This window comes from Pan paniscus, chromosome 2, assembly GCF_029289425.2.
Source record: "Pan paniscus chromosome 2, NHGRI_mPanPan1-v2.0_pri, whole genome shotgun sequence".
Classification (NCBI taxonomy): domain Eukaryota; kingdom Metazoa; phylum Chordata; class Mammalia; order Primates; family Hominidae; genus Pan; species Pan paniscus.
In genome coordinates this window covers 170,883,278-170,903,542 of record NC_085926.1, presented here as the reverse complement: position 1 = coordinate 170,903,542, position 20,265 = coordinate 170,883,278, and the positions used below count along the sequence as shown (strand labels likewise).

The 20,265-nt window shown below is 38.0% G+C and overlaps 1 protein-coding gene across 1 annotated transcript in view; it reads left to right on the top strand.

Moving 5' to 3' along the window:
* The window catches only part of SPATA16 (spermatogenesis associated 16), a 212,957-nt gene that overhangs the window by 83,431 nt on the left and 109,261 nt on the right, over window positions 1-20,265 (top strand). The window lies entirely within an intron of this gene.

Genomic DNA, 20,265 nt, shown 5'->3' with positions numbered 1-20,265 from the left:
TCAGAATTCCTTCTTGCCTGTGACAACCCAGGCTTTTTTCCTTCCTGGATTAGCTCACAAGACTCCTCTTCTGTTCCATGAGCTCTCTCAAATAATTTTCCTTATTTCCTAATGTAGATGTGCCTGTTATTTCTTCCTCATCCACTTTACCGCCCCAGGAATCTAGCAGGAAAATGTGGCTGGTTTCTAGATTTACTCCAAGCACAACTTCTAAGGATAAATCTGCAGGAATCGAGATGGGGTGCCTAGGTTGCAGGTGACTACTGTCTAGAACATTTTTAAATAATACTATCTTTGACATTGGAAGCAAGAGTTTGAGTGTATAATAAAATGGCTTCATAAAATTGACACTGTGTTAAGCCTGTGTCCCAGCACTTTGGGAGGCCGAGGCAGGTGGATCACCTGAGGTCGGGAGTTTGAGACCAGCCTGACCAACAGGAAGAAACCCTGTCTCTACTGAAAACACAAAAAATTAGCCTGGCATGGTGGTACATGCCTGTAATCCCAGCTAGTCAGGAGGTTGAGGTAGGAGAATCGCTTGAACCCAGGAGGTAGAGGTTACGGTGAGCCGAGATCACGCCATTGCACTCCAGCCTGGGCAACAAGAGCGAAACTCCGTCTCAAAAAAAAAAAAAAAAAAAAAAAAAAAATTGACACTGTGAGGTTTACATGAATTCCATGTTTGTAAGATGTTCCCAGGAGTTGCCTGAACTCAATTAAATAGATATGGAAAGCAGAGTTCATCTCAATTGGTCTCACTTTGCAGTCAAACAACCAAAATGCCACAACATCTTTTTATCTGTGTGAAGATCCACTTTGAACAGTTTTTAAAAGGTCTTTATCACTCTCTTTTTTGCATATTTCCCCCTCTACTATTTCTGCAATGTGTTTTATCTAAGGTACCCACACATTACTTCTTCCTACTTTTTATTTACTCCACTGAAATGTCTCTGTGGCTCACTTTCTGACCACACATTTCCTCGCAGTATGAATGAGAGAGAATCTAAGAGATGATAATAAGTGTCCTTCTGTTTCACATTTAAATAAACAGGTTTTAATAAAGGTCACTAGCTACAAATGAAGCTAGTAAGTTCAGCATTAGCAGGTAACAGCCATCTGCAAAATAGCCTCCATTAAGAGGTGGTTTATTGATACATCTTGAATCCAACTGAAAGATCAATAGAAGGCTAGACACAATTTCAGCACTAGATTTCAACTAGTAAAAGAATGCTAGTGGTGTGCTTACACAGACTCTAAAGATCAAATTGTTAAATATTCAGGAATTTGGAGCGAGCTAGTTGCTAAACTGTAGGAGAAATTAGCAATGCTGGGAGAAGCTACACTGTTGAAATTGCAAATGTTACAAATCCAGGCTTTTTTTTACTTTTAGGAGAGTCAGGTTACCAGCATACCATTGGCTATAACATAACTGTATCAAGCCTGTTGGAGCCAAAGTAATGACATAAATTTTTCGTGGGTCCCAAAACAAACAAGAACTTAAAAATTTGGAATTTATCAATATTTGCCCTGTGAAATTGGCATAGACTCTTCTACTGCCCTTGTCATGTATACTGAATTAGGTATATCTGCAGTGAAATAGGCATATCTGCTTAATATCATTTGATGACTGACCTGATAATGCTTCTTGAGAAAATTCCTGGTAATTCTTGGTTATGCTGGTGTGCAGTTTCTATAGAGACGCAATACAATTACTGTCAGGTACAAGTATTTTTCACCTTGGTTTCTTTAGCAATTATAGCCTTCAATATACAGTATAAGGTCATTCCCCCCAAGAGAAAGGATGCTATGAACTGTGAACATAAATATCGTAGTGTATCTTAGCAGCTAGATTTCTAATGTAAATCAACATATATAAAGTGATATATACAGCTTTTTTTTTTTTTTTTTGAGACAGTCTTTTTCTGCTGCCCAGGCTGGAGTACAGTGGCACAGTCTCAGCCCTCACTGTAACCTCCACCTCTCAGGTTCAAGCAATTCTCCTCCCTCAGCCTCCTGAGTAGCTGGGTCTATAGGCACACACCACCACACCCAGCTAATTTCTGTATTGTTAGTCTAGATGGGGTTTCACTGTGTTGGCCAGACTGGTCTCAAACTCCTGACCTCGGGTGATTGCTGGCATTGGCCTCACAAAGTGCTGGGATTACAGATGTGAGACACTGCACCTGGCTTACAGCATTTATGTTTATCAATCAATCTATTGGAGATTTGAGTAGTTTGATTCAGGCCTCTTACAAGTATTTTATGTCAAAATTCATTGGTAAAGACAACACATCAAGGTTATTTCCTGTAGCATGCTACGCAGTCATGTTTCTTTGATTGAGAGGCACCTACCACATATGAAAAAAATGCCATTATTATGTGACTTAGGAGATCCTAAAACCATAATTCCAAAGGAAATGCATCAGCCCATATCTTATCCAAGATAAGGGTATATATAACCAGTCCCTGGAAATTAGAATGTCTTAGGTTTTCTGAGCCTAGCCATCATCACCCATGACGGGATTTCTAGTAAATAGGCCAGAATGATTCCCAGAACAGCCTCATTTAAAAAGCCCAAACTCTCAACAAGAGAGGCTGGAGGAAATGCTACTCCCCGTGGTTGGAGGGAAGATATCAGGTTTACAATGGACAGATTTTTTTATTTTACAGGTCAATATCCTTTCAGTAACATTCTACCAGAAGAAAGTGTAAGAATACATAAATTATAGAAATTGAACAAAAATGGAGATATTTTATTATGGTTTAGGCTCTGCAGGGATGCTAGTCACATTGCGGAGATGGCTGGCACTGGTTAAATTGATAAAATCACATTTTCAGACCACAAACTAAGTTAAGATGGCTCTAACCCCCATTACCAAGAACAAGCCACCTTGTGAAGCCTTAACTGAAATAGAAAGTTGCAAAGCTTTTTAACATCTTTCTGTTTCAATGCATACAAAAAATCTGTGTTGACATAGAATGAATGTCATCACTCAAATCTGCCTCTCCTCCCCCAGCACTCATACTTACACACACACACACACACACACACACACACACACACACCATTTGGGACTACCTTCATGAGAAGAAAATATTCAAAGACATAAAATCAAAGAAAAGCCAAGACTGTTTTGTGAAGACAGCTAATGACTTTTGGCAATACAGATATCATGGTGTCTTTTATCTCTTTGTGCTCAATGACTAGCACAAGGTCTAAAATATGCCAAGCACCAGTTAGGGGGTTGTGAATTAAATTAGCAGGTTTTTGAGTCTGTGGTACTATGTGGTTGATAACCATTCAGCTATATCAATAAGATATTACATAAAATTCTTTTTAGAACCCTGATTGAAAGATAAATATGAGAACTGTGCTCATAGTAGTGGAGATTATGGGATAGCATGATGACTTCTAAATTGAAAATACATAGGCAAAAAAACCATATAACATTGCACAGGGTCTTTATTTAAAACCACATTGTGTAAGAAGCAGCAAACAGAAGGTAAAACTAAAGAAAAAATGCAACAAAGTCTCTTTAATGCATCATTGATAAAGAATTTTCTGCTGGGTGCAGTGGCTCACGCCTGTAATCCCAGCACTTTGGGAGGCCAAGGTGGGCAGATCACCTGAGGCCAAGAGTTCGAGAGCAGCCTGGCCAACATGGTGCAACCCCGTCTCTACTAAAAATACAAAAATTAGCCAGGCATGCTGGCAGGCACCTGTAATCCCAGCTACTTGGGAGGCTGAGGCTGGAGAATCACTTGAACCCAGGAGGCGGGGGTTGCAGTGAGCAGAGATCATGCCATTGCAGTCCAGCCTGGGCGATGAGAGTGAAACTCTGTCTCAAAAAAAAAAAGAAAAGAAAAAAGAAAAAAGAATTTTCTGTGTATTTCTACATGCATGGGCTAGATAAGGGATACAAAAACAGGAATAACACATTCAAATGCTTATAAAGCCCAGGCAGATGATGTGTGTATCAGACCAATTAAAAGATAAAATATGTTCTGCGAACTACAGTGAGCTGGAGACCACTCACTAAAGTGACCATAAAATTAATCTTTCAAACTAGATACCTGTGATAGTGAAAGTAGACACTATTAAGAATTATGCCAGGAAAACAGGTATAAACCAGGACTTTCACAAGCACACTGGCCATATCATCACCCTACCACTGGCCCTTCCAAAGAGAGTGGCCATCACTCAAGTCCAACTAATGTTGCTCTATGGGAATGTAGGTTCAACTTTGCAGATTTTTTGAATCTTCAAGAGATAGTATTAATATAACTTCAGAGCATTCCAATAAATTTATTTACTTTTTAAAATATTTTCAACTTTCATTTTAGATTCATGGGATACATGTGCGGGTTTATTACATGAGTATATTACATGACACTGAGGTTTGGGATGCAAATGGCCCTGTTACCCAGGTAGTGAGCATAGTACCCAGTTGGTAGTTTATCCACACTTACGCCCCTCCCTCTCTCCCCACTTTAGCAGTACCCAATGTTTATTGTTTCTATCTTTATGTCCATAAGTACCCAAAGTTTAGCTCCTACTTATAAGTGAGAACATGCAGTACTTGGTTTTCTATTCCTATGTTAATTTACACTTAGGATAATGGCCTCCAGCAGCATCCATGTTGCTGTAAAGAACATGGTTTCATTCTTTATATGGCTGTGTAGTAATCCATGATGTATATGTACCACATTTTCTTTATCCAATCCACTGGTGTTGGACACCAAGGTTAAGTCCATGTCTTTACTACTGTGGATAGTGCTATAATGAACATACAAGTGTATGTGTCTTTTTGGTGGAATGGTTTGTTTTCCTTTGGGTATACACCAAGAAGTGGGATTGCTGAGTTGAATGGTGGCTCTGTTTTAAGTTCTTTTGAGGCAGGAAATTAAAGAAAAACAAAATTAAAAAGAAAGAGAAATAAGCTTTCCTGTATTAGGCTGACTTGTCCCAGAGGCAGCAACAGGCACAGCCCAGACCCAGGAAAAGTCTTGATAATACTATCTAATGTGCTCTGGAGACTCTCCCAGCACTCCCTCAGCATAGGGAGAAGAAAAACAAATTTTCCTTTGTTTTATGGAATGAGTTTATAGATTCCTGTTCTCTGTAACTAGTGACTTCAAGTATTCTGTTTTATTTAAGCAGTAGAATGAAGGTCATGAGCCTCTGAGCAGGCCTGAGTTACAGCTACCTGGGTGCCATAGTGAAGGTTATGGGATAAACCCGTGCCTAGGCAAACCAAGATAATGGACATCTGGGTTGCATAGAAACAGTCATGTGCAATCCTGAGTTATGAACCTGTTACAATTTGATTAACTGTCTTTGTCCCGCCTCTGTATCCCTGCTTTCAGGCCACTGTAAGCTTGCTTCAAGCTAGCCCACCCCCTTTTGTGAAGTGTGTATAATAGTCAGGTGCTGTCTTTGTTCTGGGCCCAGTCTTTGGACGTTGAGTCTGCTGGGTCTGAGTGCACTCAATAATAAAGATATCCTCCTGTATACATCCCAAGGTCTCTCTCTGGTCCTCCTGATTCTGCAACACTTTGAGAAGTCTCCAAACTGCTTTCAACAATGGCTGAACTAATTTACATTCCCACCAAGAGTGGATAAGCATTCTCTTTTCTCTGCAGCCTCACAAGCATCTATTATTTTTTGACCTTTTAGTAACAACCTTTCCAACTGATGTGAAATGGCATCTCATTGTGGTTTTGATTTGCATCTCTCTGATTATTAGCTATGTTGAGCATTTTTTAATATTTGTTAGCCATTTGTATGTCTTCCTTTGAGAAGTGTCTGTTCATGTTCTTTGCCTAATTTTTAATGGTTTTTTATTGTGGTTTGCTTGTTTTTTGCTTAAGTTCCTTATAGATTCTGGATATTAGACCTTATCAGATGCTTAATTGGGAAATATTTTCTCCCATTTTGTAGGTTGCCTGTTTACACTGTTGATGGTTTATTTTGCTGTGCAGAAGCTCTTTAGTTTAATTAGGCCCTACTTGTCAATTATTATGTTTTGAGGACACGGCCATAAACTCTTTGCCAAAGCCAATGTCTAGAATGGTAGGTATATCCTAGGTTTTCTTCCAAGATTTTTATAGTTTGAGGTTTTATATTTAAATCTTTAATCCATCTTGAGTTAATTTTTGTGTATGGTGAAAGGTAGTGGTCCAGTTTCATTCTTCTGCATATGGCTAGCCAGCTGTCCTAGCATCATTTATTGAATATGAAGTCCTTTCCCCATTCCTTATTTTTGTTAACTTTGTCAAAGATCAGATGATGTTAGGGGTGCAGCTTTATTTCTGGATTCTCTGTTCTGTTCTGTAGGTCTCTGTGTATGTTTTTGTACCAGTACTATGCTGTTTTGGTTACTGTAGCCTTATGGTATAGTCTGAAGTCAGGTAATGTGATGCCTCCAGCTTTGTTCTTTTTGCTTAGGGATTACTTTGGCTATTTGGGCTCTTTCTTGGTTTTGTATGAATTTTAGAATATTTTTTCCAATGCTGTGAAAAATGACATTGGTAGTTTGATAGGAATAGTGTTGAATCTGTAGATGGCTTTGGGCAATATGGCCATTTTAATGATATTAATTCTGCAAATCCATTAGCCTGGCATGTTTTTCCATTTATTTGTGCCATCTATGACTTATCTCAGTAGTGTTTTATAGTTCTCCTTTCATCTCCTTAGTTAGCTGTGTTCCTAGGTATTTCATTTTTGTATGTGTGGTTATTGTAAATGAGACTGCATTCTTGATTTGACTCTCAGCTTGAACATTATTGGTGTATAAAAATGCCAGGCATGGTGACTCATGTCTGTAATCCTGGAATTTTAAGAAGTCGAAATGGGAGGATCACTCAAGGCCAGGAGTTTGAGACTAGCCTGGGCAACACAACAAGACTCTGTTTCTGAAGAAAAAACAAACTTTTTTTTTTTAATTAGCTGGGCATGGTGGCACACACGTGTAGTACTAGCTACTCAGTAGGCTAAGGCAGGAAGATCGCTTAAGCCCAGGAGTTCGAGGCTGGAGTGAAGTATGATCATGCCACTGCACTCCATCCTAGAGTTCAGACTCTGTCTCCTAGTGAGACCCTGTCTCTAAAAACATCAATAAATAAATAAAAAGGAAAAAAAAATGCTACTGATTTTGGTACACTTATTTTGTATCCCAAAACTTTACTGAAGTCATTTATCAGTTCTAGGAGCCTTTTGGTAGTTTTCTAGCATAGAATCATATTGTCTGTGAAAAGAGATAATCTGACTTCTTTTTTTTCTGTTTGTATGCTTTTTATTTCTTTCTTTTGCCTAAGTTTGCCGGCTAGGACTTGCAGTACGATGTTGAATAAGAGCTGGCATACTTGTTTCTTCCTTTTCTTAAGGGGACTGCTTCCAGCTTTTGCCCATTAAGTAGGTTGCTGGCTGGTCTATGGCCATACCACCCTGAATGCACCTGATCTCATAAGTATGATGTTGGCTCCGGGTTTGTCATAGATGGCTTTTATTATTTGGAGGTATGTTTCTTCAATGCCTAGTTTGCTGAGGGTTTTTGTCATGAAGGGAATGTTGGATTTTATTGGAAGCTTTTTCTGTGTCTATTTAGATGATCATATGGTTTTTGTTTTTAATTCTGTTTATGTGATGAATCACATTTATTGATTCACCTATGTTGAATCAACCTTGCACCCCAGCAATGAAGCTTACTTTATTATGGTGAATTAACTTTTTGATGTGCTGCTGGATTCAGTTTGCCAGTATTTTGTTGATTTTGTGCCTGTAGTTTTCTTTTTTCGTTATGTCTTTGCCAGATTTTGGTATCAGGATGATGCTGGTTTTGTAGAATAACTTAGAGAGAAGTCCCTCCTCCTTGATTTTTTTTGGAATAGTTTTAGTAGTATTGCTACCAGCTCTTCTTTGTATATTTGGTAGAATTTGGGTGTGAATCCATCTGGTCCAGGTCTTTTTTTGGTTGGTAGGTTTTTTATTACTGATTCAACTTTGGAACTCGATATTGGTCTGTCTAGGGGAGTTGGGTTTCGAGGATTCAGGTGCTGGCTGTAATGGGGAGGGGCAGCCTCAGGTCACTGGCTGAACTCTCAGGTGAGGGCAAGCAGAGTTGCTTAGGTGGTAGGAGCCCAAGGGAGATCACAGGCCTGTGGGGTAAGATTTTCGGAAGTACTTTGAGCCACCATTGAAATGCTCAGGCCGGGGCTGGGTGGGTGCACTGGAAGCCAGAAGACCCCAAGATCCGTTTGGGAAGGGGCACACAGTCAAGCGAAAAGCAGTCTGGCTGTCTCTCTGCAGGGCAGTTGCGGCAAGCTAGAGGCACGAAAGTACTCAGGCTTTCTGTTCCCTCTCCAGCCCGGGGGCAGCAGGGGTAAGGACCACGGCAGCAGCAACGGCAGAGGGCCTGTCACTTACCTCTGGGAGCCCCACCACAAAAACAAAAACAAACACACACACACACACACACACACACGCCGCAACGTGCCAGAGTGGTCAGGCCGGGTGGGGCGGCTATGCTGGGAGCCCAAACCAGTGGGCCTTGTAACAGAGCAACGTACGGCAGGGGCTCGCAGGGAAAGCAGCCTGGCCTCCTCTCTGATGGAGTCATGCAAAAGAGCTCAGGCTCTTTGTTCCCTCCCAACCTGGGGGCAACAGAGGGGGGCACAATGGCCTTGGCAATCACGGTAGGTCTGTCCGTTATGTCCCAGAGAAACTCAGAGCTGCAGCCAACCAGAGTGCTCAGGTGAGGCAGGAGAATAGGGTCTGGAGGTAAGGAACCTACTGCGGATTCATGCTGAGTGTCAGAGTCTACTCCCTTTTTAACCCCTCCTTTTCCTGCGTGGCAGTCGAAAAATGAAAGTACCTCTGATTGGTCCCCTGCCACAACCAATCAGACTGGTCATGGGCCTACTCATCACTTGGAGTGGTTCCCTCCCACAACCAATCAGACTGGTCACGGAACTTTATTTGCATATAGTAAACCAAAGGGAAACGTCTAGAGGGTATTTAAGCCCCAGGAAATTCCGTAACTGAGGCTCTTGAGCCGCTTGCTCCAGCCGGCTCCTGCCCTGTGAAGTGCACTTTCGTTTACAATAAATCTCTGCTTTTGCTGCCTTGCTTTGTGTGTGCATTTTCTCTAATTCTTTGTTCAAAACACCAAGAACCTGGACAACTGCCTTTGACCAGTAACACAGGCAGGTGTGCACACCGGAGGCCCAAGCCGGTGGGCCTTGCCTGGCGAGCAGCAGCAGAGGTGCGGTCTGTAGTCTGCTCCTCAGCACTGCGGCTGCTGCAGCTATCCTAAGGGCATGCGAAAGAGCCTAGCCTCCCCTGTTGGTGGGGCTACTGTAGCTGGCTCTAGGGTGCTCAGGGATCCAAGACCCACTGGGCTTCACATGGGCTTGAGTGGTGCCTCCGCACAGACTCCAGGCAGCTCTCTGTGTCTGTCTGGAGACCCTGGAGAGTCAGAGGGGCTCTTCCATGGCCAGGACTACAAAGGCCTGTGGTGGAATTGTGGATCCCCCAGGAGCTCTTATTCAATCACCCTTTCCCCCACGATACGGCGATTCCTCTGGCTCTGCACCAATCCCAGGTGGGTGGCTGTCCTGCTTTGCTCCTCTCTTTTGGGTCCTGTTGTGTATTGCTTCCTTGGTGAATTCCAACTTGGCCTCCTGGAGGATGCATTTGAAGAGCTTAGTGTTTTCTCTCCACTGTTTTCTCTCCAGGAGCCGCAGGCTCTAGTTGCTTCTAGTCTGCCATCTTGAACCAGAACCCTCGATTTTTAAATATTGCCAGTTATTTCAGTTTTTTTAAAGTGCAGAATTATCTTAAGAAAGCTGAAGTGGTCTTATCTATGAAATGAATGAGTTCAGTAGAATCAATTTACCATATGACCAATTTGCAGAATTCATGAATTTTAAAGTTTGCTAAAAACTTATTTTAAGAGATAGTCTTATTGAATATATCTAATTGATATAGTACATTTTCCTATGTACATTTAGCAATTTTTTATTTTAGCAAAAATTGCTTTAAAAAGTTTAGCAATTTTTTTAATTTTAGAGAATTTTCGAAAGCTAAAGTCATGGAATGATTTATTCTCATTAACATGTTCTTCTTGCGTGTGTAGTTATAACTCTGTTGTTCTTTAATATATTCTATTACTATTCTTATGAATACAATTAAAATTTTAATTTGGAAGTTTAAAAATTTATACTGATTTATTTTTAAAATGTTAAGTCATATTCTGTTGCTTCTAGACCCTTTGGCTAAGATCAAAGGAAAAAAGTAATATCCTGTTTTTAATATTTTATTATTTTTAGAATTTTCCCCAGTTTTTGCAGTGATCAAATGTATCTATTTAATGAAATATATTTTAAACAATTAATATCATTTGCAAGAATTCATGTTAATCAGACAATTGCAACAGCTCTCTGCTTTATCTCCTGAAACTAAAGAAGCCAAAATAGGGAAAATCAACAGTGAGCACCTAGCACCATCTGAGCTGTGGATCCCACAGAGTGGAAGACTGAAGAACAGAGAGAAATGGAAGGCCCCAGATCTCTGGTGTCCTGGCTGCCTGCAAGTCCATCAGTAGGATTGCTATAAATTGTCTAAAGAGTTAAAATAAACAAATTTTTGTAAATAAATATGCTTATGAATTTGACAAACTGGTCATTCGGCAAACTCATCAGCTGGTAAATAACTAAAAGCCCATGGAAGGCTGAGGGCCACAGCATCGGATCTGCAACCTGGATCAAAGCCTGTCTTCTAGTTGTAAATGAATCCTGTAGTTTAATCCCTCAACCATTCCATGTCTTTTGTTTTCAAAAATTTGAAAATGCACTGAAATCAATAATATCACTAAATATATTTTTAACAATTCTTGCTAAAATAAAAAATTGCTAAATGTACATAAGAAAATGTATTCATATCAGTTGAATATATTCAATAAGACTATTTCTTAAAATATATTTTTAGCAAACTTTTACCCTAAATGTTGTAAAAGCTTAAGGGTAAAGGCTGAGCTTCCTTTCACCAGTAAGAGCGATCCTTCCCATGTCAAATTTTGTGCTAAATCATTTAGGGAAATATTTTAGTCCAAAGCCAGCTGTTGAAAAAAAAAAAAAAAAAAGATGTATTTTACCAAGTTCAATTCAATAGCTTTGGTGAATTCACTATTTGCCACAAATCTGGTCTCTTCTCCTTTTCATTTTGTAATACTCTAATATCATATAACATTTATTATCATGAGAAATAGATTAAATAATAAAAATAGGTATTCTAAAATGTTCTTATCTTTAGCCTTTTTAAAATAATGCACTAACTGACACTGGATTTCAAAGCTATTCTATATTACACATGCCTTTCAGGATTTAAGAAAAACAACAAATTGGTAAGATCTCACTAAATTGTGTCAGTTGCCTACCGCTGCACTAAGAATTTTCTCCCTCCGAGCTCATTCTCAGCTTCACCTCTCTCACTCTTGGCCTCTGACAGTGTCTTTCTATTTACTCCTATTTTACCATATCAGCTGCCTGCCGCTCTTATCGTCCTCCGCACCTGTCCTTCTTCTTGTTTTTATACCTCTGTCCACTTCTTCAGAATTTCCCATTCCCTTCTCAGAATTTGCTCCACAGAGATTAGCATAATTCCCCCATGTGAGCATAACCCGCCCTCTGGTTCACTCATAAGCCATTCTCAAAACATCTCATGCAGTCTTATAAGCTCTTGGCCCTCCTTAGTGATTGCTGTTGTTTTGACTGATCAGTGATTACAATTGCTTTTGTTTTATTTTATTTTGACACTCTGAGTTTGAGATATTTGAAACCTGCTCTCTGGATGAGTGTACAGTAAAAACCTCAAAGACAATCAGTTGCCTTAAAAACAGCCATTTCCTTTAGAAATGAATGATCTGCTAGCCTAAGACGAGACACATTAAAGTATTCATTTTTGAACAAGAATTAGTATAACACTTAGGGTCTGTGCTATAAATGATTATCAAGATATCTTGTTCCATTTTTGCCAAGCAGCAGCATATTTCTTTCTTTTTTTTTTCTTGGCTTACAAAATTTAATCCTACTGGAAATAATGCATATATAAATCACAATCTGCCAAAAGAAAAGAGTGATCCAAAAATAAATTGAGGTGTTCAGAAATCTAGTAACATAAAACAGTAGCATTGCTGTAGATAAGTAATCACTCAGAAGAAGTACTGTACCAGCAAGCGGGGAGAAACTGTGTCAGCTTTTTTGGTGTCAGGGAACTCTATGATTTTAAATGAGATTATTATGTATCTCACAAGGGAGGAGAATATTCTGACAGGTAGACTCAAGACAAGTGGTTCTGAAGAGATGATGGTAGTGTTGAGAGTTTAACTTAGTTCTTATTCACTTAGAAGTCTAAGATGCATTCATTCATCACGCAAGATTCTAAAAATACATCGCAGATTTTTTTGGTTAAAATAAGTTCTCATTTATGCCTACAAATAGATTAAATGAAGCCTACAGGCTGGCTAATTTTTATTCTTAAACTGGCCATCTGCCTGAAGGGCTTTCTCTTTATTCAAGGCATTTCACCATTCTCAGGGCAGTTTAGTGTGTTCTAGCATTAATCTTTGTAACATACATTTACACACTGGAAGATAGACATGATAATTCCACCACTAAGTGGCTTTCCTGTTCCCTAAATATCATAAAGCTGTATGAATGCTAAGCACCGTAAAAATGTTGTGTCTTGGTGTATGATATCTAAAACTGACATTAATAAAGACAGATTGAGTCATTTGCCATAGCTTAGGTCAAATATCTGACTTTAAGACTACAGCTCATCCAATATTTAGGTAAGTAGTAGAAGTCTTATATTTGTAATTTTGAGAAAATAGATGAAGTTTAAAATATAGTAAAACTTCAAGTTTATAGTCATCTCTTCTCTTTTAAGGATTTAAAATTACAGAATTTTAAACATATAATCTTATAACAAAAACACTAATTTTAATGTTCCAGTGACAGCAGGCAGTTGAAGAAAAGCAGGTGACCTTATGAAAAGATGGCCTTTTGAACATGTTCCAAATAACTAGTAAATAATGGCAAGGATACATATTTTTTCTGTAAAAATATAGAAAAACACTTTTTAAAAACTCAGGCTGTTGATAAGGACATCCAAAAACCCATTAGTGAAAAACAAACATTGATTGACTTTGTTAATTTCTCCATCCTGCATTGATGTTAATCATGATAATTATTTTTGCCCCTTTTTTCTTTTGAATGATATGCTATGAATTTGCATTACCTCTAAACATTTCTAAAATAATTTATCATGCAAAATTCTTGGGTTGTGTGCACTTTCTGCAAATATTGGTTTAGAAAACTTGTGGCAGAGTACAAAGAAAGATACTCTTTCTTTGCTTAGATCCAGCCTTGCATATTAAAGAAAAGTCAGAGGTGGGGGCAACAAAAACTACAAAAGAGGGAACACAGAGAGGCCCCAAAATGTCATGTTAAATCTCTTCCCTCCCTTCTCCGTTTCAATCACGTCCTCCTGATTCTACATTTTCTTTTTCTTTTTTTTTTTTTTTTTTTTTTTTTTGAGACGGAGTCTTGCTCTGTCACCAGACTGGAGTGCAGTAGCGCAATCTCAGCTCACTGCAACCTTTGCCTCCCAGGTTCAAGCAATTCCCCTGCCTCAGCCTCCCAAGTAGCTAGGACTACAAGCTTGTGCCACCATGCCTGGTTGACGTTTTTGTGTGTTTTAGTAGAGACAGGGTTTCACCATGTTGGCCAGGATGGTCTCGATCTGCTGACCTCGTGATCCACCCGCCTCAGCCTCCCAAAGTGCTGGGAATACAGGCGTGAGCCACCACACCCGGCCTGATTCTACATTTTCTACAAAAATGTAATGTAGAGAAGCAATTAAGCATAGAGATATTTAGCCAAAAGGAGTGGAGGTTTAAGTTGGAGAGTTCTGTGCTATTTTCTAATACCTAAGTGTTGCCAAGTGAATTTGTTTAGTCTGCAAATACTAAAATTATGACAAATAGATCTAAATCTCTGAGTTTTTAATCTGTAAATCAGAGATAATAATAGCGTCTATGTCACGGAAGTTATGAGGATTAAATGAGACAATTTATATAGAGCATTTAGCACAGTATTTGGCACATCATAAACTCTCAATTTTAAAAATGAGCTATTGTCATTGTTTTTGTTATTGTTAACAATTAGAGCTCTTTGAAGACAGATGAAGCTACCTCAAAAAACAATGAGTTTCTCAATCTTGAAACCCAAATGAGTTGAGTAATCACTTAGCTGGGGTATTATAGCATAAGACTATTAAATCCTAACTTATTCCAAGTCTATGTTTTTGGAAAGCCCACTGTTAACATAGAGGATGAAGGGTCAAGACTCTGGCTGATTTAAGGAGTTGAGAGGGGCAAGCAAGAGTCTGGCTGTTGTTGGTGGTGGTGGGTTTTTTTTTTTGTATATGGTATGCCATGAATTTTAACAGTCTGCTTCATTCTGAGTGATATTTCAATTATTCCTGAAAGGAGTTAGAGTGTGGAGTCCCCCAAGATGGAAAGGTGGAACTTCAAATTACATAGAGCAAGACTGTATCAGTCAGCTGGTCCCGACTCCAACTCCCCTTCTTTCCTTTCCTTCATTTCTGTCAAAGACAGTAACACTGACAAAGATTAGGCTGGAAATTCTAACAGCAAACTCTGAAATTCTTACTCTTTTTAAAAAATACTGGCTTCAGTTCATCACACTATTATGCACATAAATTAATCTTGATGCCACTAATTGTGAAGGTTGCTTACAAGAGAAAAGTTCTGTTTCTGGATCGGTCTGCTAAAGAGTAATTATGTACACTAGAGGATCACGGTCAAGCCAGAGAGGCCTGTGTTCTACTCCCAGAGTTGCAAATGACCCTATGTGTGACTTGGGCAAGTAAATTAAGCTCTTTGACTTTCAATTTCCTCAACCATAATGGAGATAATAATATATCTAGAGATAATATATACTGCACTACAAAGTAATCATAAGGATTAAATGAAATAATGAATATAAAAGACTAAACTCACTGCCTGGCACATTATAAGCCCTCAATTAATCATTGCTGCTGCTGCTGCTGTCATTGTTGATACAAGTTTTGAAGAATGGTATTTAAAACCTTAATACATTCTCTCTGAATTAGTTCTATTGAGTGAAACACTGGTATGAACAGTATGTTCCTGGACTGTCATCCCAATTTATGTCAGTTTGAGCAGCCATCATCAATGACCCTTTGCTCTATGCCAAACTTTGTCAGATGCTTGCTGTGTATTATCTTTTTTTCTCATAACTCTGCAGAGAAATTATGTTTTGCATTTGGTAGGTGAGCAAACTGAAGCTAGAGTTTAAATGACTTGTCGAAGATTACACTGCCGATAAGCAGCAAATCTGGACTTTGTGCTTTATTTTATGTCAAGACCCAAATTCCTGCATGAAAGGATGATAAGGGTATTGTTAGAATTATTTGTATTTTTCATTTCATCGAGTTTGAAATGGTATTGTCTCATTGTGGTTCTCATTTTCATTTTCTTGATTACTAATGAGCATATTAAGTATATTTACTGAGCATTTTTAGTACATTTATTAGACAATCATGTTTCTTCTTCTGTAAAGTACTCATTTGTATCTTTGTTTTTGCTCACTTTTTACTGGATTGTTTGTCTTTCATCATCAAATATTAGACTTCTTTATATATTCTCAGTTCTAATAATTTTTGGTAATATGTGTTGTAGGTAATTTCTTCTGACTTAAGATAACTTCATGGTGTCTTTTGATGAAAATAAGCTTAAAACCTTGGTTTTAGTGTATCGAATATAATCAGATTTCTTTATGATTTTCAATGTTTGAGTTTAAAAAAATCTTCTTCAATATCAAGCTCTTTAACATAGTTTTCTATATCTATGAACATTTTAAAGTTTTCCCTTTTCCTTTAAAGTTTCAACCCAATGGTAATTGATTTCTGCATATGATGAGAGCTAGGAATCTGCTATCAAGTTTTCACCTCAGTGGATAACCAATTATTTTGACACCATTTTATCAAATCTTTTTGCTACTGATCTTCAATATCAGCTCTGTCCACATCCATTTTCCATATATGAATATGTTGATCTTTTGTCTGTATGCTACTCATTTATTTGTCTATTGCACCACCAAACCACACTATGCTATATAAGATAATTTTGTAACATGTCTTGTTATCTGGCAAAGCAAATCTCTCCAACTGATTCTTTTTCAGGAATGCCATGTCTATTCTTTGCCTTTTGTTCTTTCATATACATTGTAAAAGAACTTGAATTCCAAATCAGAATAGTGTAGGTTCTGGTTAGGAATTCCCAAGGAAGACTTTCCTACTTTTTCTGTTGCTGCACTAAGATCCAAGACCAAGACTGGCATTAGTTCCACCATTTCACTCTGCAAAAGTTTCTCCTAATTCTTTCACTGAGCATGTTGTTTCTTAAGGAAACTTTCATGTGGGTAATCATTTATTCAGTCTGCATTTTATTCAAACTCCATTCTTTGTCTCTTTTTCCCCATGTGCATATCCTAATAAAACAGAGTTACCAGACTTCTAAGAATTAACAGATATTTTCAGAAAAACACCAGCTTCATTGTGTGTTTACCAAAAACTCTCTTAATTATATAACCCTACCCTACATTTAAAAATGTCTATTAGATGCAAGAACCAAGCATAAAAAACTCCCAATGGCCAAAGCTGAAACAATTTTAAAATCAAAGTAAATATTGATAGTATCCGATTATAACCTCTAGAATTAAATGAATATCTATGCATCCATACTGATATAAAAATAATTTGATAGATAAATATGTGGCAGATAAATTTAAAAAAGCTCTTCTTTACAGAATACTACCAACTAATAAATGTAGAAAGAATGGAAGAAAATCAATATGAGTAAATACCACAGTAATAATTATTGCAGGCAAAATTTACTAATGGTCTTCTGGTTTCCAGTCCAGTTTGTAGGGAGCTTAGAAGTCATTACTCCACACTAACAACAAGTAAAATGCTGAACAAACTGAAAAAAATCAACATCTAGACTAACCTAATTTTTTTAGATTAGTCAGAGAAGTGAGGTCACTGAGCAAACCACTGCCCCCAAAATTGGAGAGACAGACAAGTAGATACAAAGAATGATAGCTTACTGAAGGAGAAACCCTGAGTGGAAACCTCATCAGGAACCACTACCAGGTACAAAACCTGAAGTATAACTGATGAATTGCTGGAAGCTCAATGTGGACAATTCTGAGAGTTAAAAATTTCTGGAGGACCAAATTCAAATGAGAGGTGACGCTTAAGGTTTTACCTCTGAGAGCTATACCAGGTCCTTACAGTGAAGATCAGAATAAAAACGCCTCATACTTTTGGCAGGGGAAGGAGAAATGAAATCATTTTGAAATACACCACAGCATTCTGTTCTTTAACAAGGCCTGCCCTCAGGAGAAACTAACCAGAGCCTAGCCTGCTGTGGTTTTACTAGAACCTCATTTACCTGAGAGAAGGGAAATATCCAGCTCCAACTCCCTCTATCCGTCCTATTGCACCTAAGGGTGAAAACAAACAAACAAAAAAAAACAACTGAGAAGCATTGGTCAAGTTCACAGTTCAAAGGCACAGGCTCACTAAAAGACTGAGACCTAATTATAGAACAATTCCCCTACCCCCACACCTTACCACTACATTACTCGTCGTAGTCTTTATAGTCTTTGTACTGCAGTTCCTTTTACCCACTACATTAATAAAAACTTGCAAGGCACACTAAAAGGCTAAAAACACAGTTTGAAGAGAACGACTGAACAACCATCAGAGCCAGAATCAGACATGGCAGGAATGCTGGAATTACCAAAACGGGAATTCTAAAAGAAACTGTGATTAATTTGTTAGGGCTTTAATGGGAAAAGGAGACAACATGCAGGGACAGATGAATAATAAAAGTAAAGAATGAAAATTCTAAGAAAAAATCAAACAGAAATTCTAGAGATCAAAAACACTGTAACAGAAATGAAGAGTGTCTCTGATGAGCTCATCAGTAGACTGACATGACCAAAAAAAGAATCTCTGAGCTTGAGGATATGACAATAAAAACTTCCAAACCTAGAAAGAAGAAAACATTGAAAAAAAAAAACCACAGAACAGAATATCCAAGAACTGTGGGACAAAAAAGTGTCACATATGTGTAAAGGGAATAACAAAAAGGAGAAAAAGAGAGAAAGGAGCAGAAGCAATATTTGAAGTAACTGAGAATTTCCTTAAATTAGTGTCAGACACCAAACTTCGGATCCAGGAAGTTCAGAGAACAGCAAAATAAATGCAAAACAAAAACTACACCTAAACATATCATATTTGAACTTCAGAAAATCAAAGATAAGGAAAAAATTGTGCAAGGAACCAAAGGAGAAAAATACCTTAATTATAGAGGAGCAAAAATAAGAATTAAATTCAACTTCTCCTCAGAAACCATGCAAGCAAGAAGAGAGTAGAGTGAAATATTTAAAGTATTGAGAGAAAAAAATTACTATCTCAGTCTGTTTGGGTTACTCTAACAAAATACATTAGACTGGGCACTTTATAACAATAGAAATTTATTTCACACAGTTCTGGAAGTTGGGAAGTCCAAGATTAAGGTGCTGACAAATTCTGTGTCTAGTGAAGACCTGTTCCTCATAGATGGCTCCTTCTGTGTCCTCACATGCTAGAAAGGGCAAAACAGAAATGAACTTGCTCCCTCAAGCCCTTTTATAAAAACATTATTCCCATTCTGGAGGGTGAAGCCCTCATGACTTAATCATTTCCCAAAAGGCCCACCTCTTATTAACTGTTACACTGATGACTAAGTTTCAACATGAATCCACTATTATAGCCGGAGATTAGAAAACCCCTCTATCAGAAATTGACAGATCCAGGAGGCAGAAAATCAGTAAGAATATAGTTAAACTCAACATCAACAGCAACATCAAAAATTAGAGCAGAAATCAAGGAAACTAAATATAAGATATGAATAGAGAAAATCAATAACATCAAAAATTAGTGCTTTGAAAAGATTAATAAAATTGATGTTTCTAGCCAGGCTAGTGCTTTGAAAAGATTAATAAAACTGATGTTTCTAGCCAGGGTAGGAAAAACAAAGATTCTTATTACTAATATCAGAAATGAAATAGGGGGCCAGGCGCAGTGGCTCACGCCTGTAATCCCAGCATTTTGGGAGGCCTAGGCAGGCAGATCAACTGAGGTCAGGAGTTCAAGATCAGCCTGACCAACATGGTGAAACCCCATCTCTACTAAAAATACAAAAATTAGCCAGGCATGGTGGTGTACGTCTGTAATCACAGCTACTCAGGAGGCTGAGGCAGGAGAATCACTTGAACCAGGGAGGTAGAGGTTACAATGAGCCAAGATGGTGCCACTGCACTCCAGCCTGGATGAAAGAGCGAGATTCTGCCTCAGAAAGAAAAAAAAAGAAAGAAAGAAATGAAATAGGGGATATCACTACAGGTCACATGGACATTAAAAGTATAATAAAGTAATATTATTAACTTCTCTATGTCCACAAATTTGATAACTGAAATGAATCTACTCCTTGAAAGACATAATCTGCCAAAATTCACACAAGAAGAAATAGACAATCTGAATAGGCCTATATGTATTAAAGAAACAAAATAAATAATTAATTAATAACTTTCCTAAACAGAAAGCATCCAGCCAAAATGGGTTCACTGGTTAATTCTAACAAACACATAAGGAAGAAATTATACAAATTTTTCACAATTTCTTTCAGAAGACAGAAGCAGAAGGAATACTTCCAAACTCATTCTATGAGGCTGTCGTCATCCTAATACCAAAACCAGACAAAGACATTACAAGAAAAAAAAAATTGCCTACCAGTATCTCTTATGAACAAAAATCCTCAACAAAATATTAGCATATTGAATCCAATAATACGTAAAAAGAATCATACTCCTTTATCCAGTGGAATGTATTCCAGGTGTACAAACATAATTCAACATTTGAAAATAAATTGAAGTAATCCATCATATCAACAGGCTAAAGAAGAAAAATCGCATAATCATAGCAACAAATTCAGAGAAAGCATTTGACAAAACTCAACAAATATTCGTGACACAAATTCTCAGCAAACTAGGAATAGGAAGGAACTTCCCAAACTTCATTTTTTAAAAAAATTGTACAAAAAACCTACA